Genomic DNA, 1,922 nt, shown 5'->3' on the forward strand with positions numbered 1-1,922 from the left:
TCCAAAACCCCTCTTTTAAACCCTAATCCTTTTACCTTGCCCTTTTGAACCCTAATTTTCTTCCCAACACATTGTCTCACGTTCTCAACTCACTCTCCCCCAAAACGGCAGTGGAGTTCAACCTTCTCAGTCTTACAGAGCCAATGTCACCGACACTGCACTGTCGCCATCTCGTCGACGGGTCTTATGCGTCCGCCAACGTCGTCTGTCTCTTTTGTCGGCATCGCGTCGTATGTGCGCCTTCATAATTGTCGCCTTCATTGCTTGTATTTGCTTGCTGCTCACCCCCAGTCGCTGCCCTGCCTCCTCTGTCTGTGTTCCATCTTGACGCCATCGTGTTGTGCCTCCTCTGTATTTGGTGTTCTTCTTCTGTCCTTGTCTAAATATGCTTTTTACTTTAGTGGTGTCTGTATTAAATTTTATTTTATTTTATTTTGATTATTGTATATGAATTTGTTTATTTTCTCTGAGTTTTATTATTATTAATCTTTTTGAATGATAAATTAACTTCAAAATTTGAGACAATTCATGATTTGGGACAATTCTATTAATGTTGAGGTTGTTGTTGCTGTAAGTGGTGGTGTTGAGGGAGGGAGAGGATAGTGTGCATTAAGAAAGGGGGAGTGGTGGAGATTGTTGTTGCTGTTGATATTGAGGTTGTTGTTGCTGCGAGTGGTAGGGTTGAGGGAGGGAGGAGTAGTGTGCGTTAGAGAAGAAGAGTGATGGAGGATGTTATTGCTGTTGATGTTAAGATTGTTATTGCTGTAAATGGTGGTGTTGAGGGAGGAAGGGGAGAGTGTAAGTTAGAGAGGAGATTGTGATGGAGTAGGGGTTGCGATAGGGGGAGAAGTATGCGTTGGAGATGGAGGCTGCGACAGGAAGGGAGAGGGAAGGGGAGGGAGTGTATGTTGGTGAGGGGACTTTGGAAGTAATTTGTCAAGTTACTAAATTTCGATGATCACATCAACATTGTGTTTGTCAAAAATTTGTTCTAGTAAACTCGAGAGTATATTTGTCAAATTTTAAAATTTTTTAGGAATTATTTTGTCAATAATAAAAATCAGGTACTATTTTATTAGCATCAAAATTTTTTAAATACCAATATTTACCTCTTGAAATTTATATACAAATTTAGTAACCAAATTAAATAGCAGCTCACTTGATTGTTGTATTGTGCCAAACAAAATTTGCGTGTAACTTTCGTCCAAGAATTTTATTGCACGTCATACATCCAAACGCGTTATTATTAGCAACTTTGATACACATTCCATTCGAGTAACTCTAGCTAAGTAGCTATCACCTATCACAACTTCTCTAGTGTTATCATCTTTACCAAGTACCAAAAGATTAGTGTTATCATCTACTTTTTAGCTTTTTTATAATTATATTCAATTACCAAAAGACTAATAACCTTCCATTATATGACGTAGGACAAGCATATGGAATAAAATATATAAGATAAATTCAGTAGTGTCTATAGTTTTAGTGTCAAAATTATTGAATTTGTCTTTTATGATAAATTTTAAATATTAAAAAATTATTTATTTTTATATTTTTTAATTTAAATATTAATTTTTATATCTTTTTAGTAAATTTGGCAAATATATATAAACACCATAATATGCACTAATATATAATAGTAAGATTGATTTATAAATATTATTAATTGATCTGTTGATAAGAATTCAGCCAAATATCCGAAGAATAAATTGGCAATAGTTAATTACTCTCGCTATGAAAATTGGCTACAAAACAGAAAATTTACATTCTATAAAATCCAATTATAAATTGGTTACGAAAAATTAAAATAAATGAATTTGTGGCAAACAAAACAACTATAAGAGAACCTGAGAGAAGGGAAAGAAAGAAGGAAAGTCTTTCACATACTTCTCACACTTAAAAACACTATTTTAAATATTAAA

The sequence above is a fragment of the Arachis duranensis genome, chromosome 9, assembly GCF_000817695.3.
Source record: "Arachis duranensis cultivar V14167 chromosome 9, aradu.V14167.gnm2.J7QH, whole genome shotgun sequence".
Lineage (NCBI taxonomy): Eukaryota > Viridiplantae > Streptophyta > Magnoliopsida > Fabales > Fabaceae > Arachis > Arachis duranensis.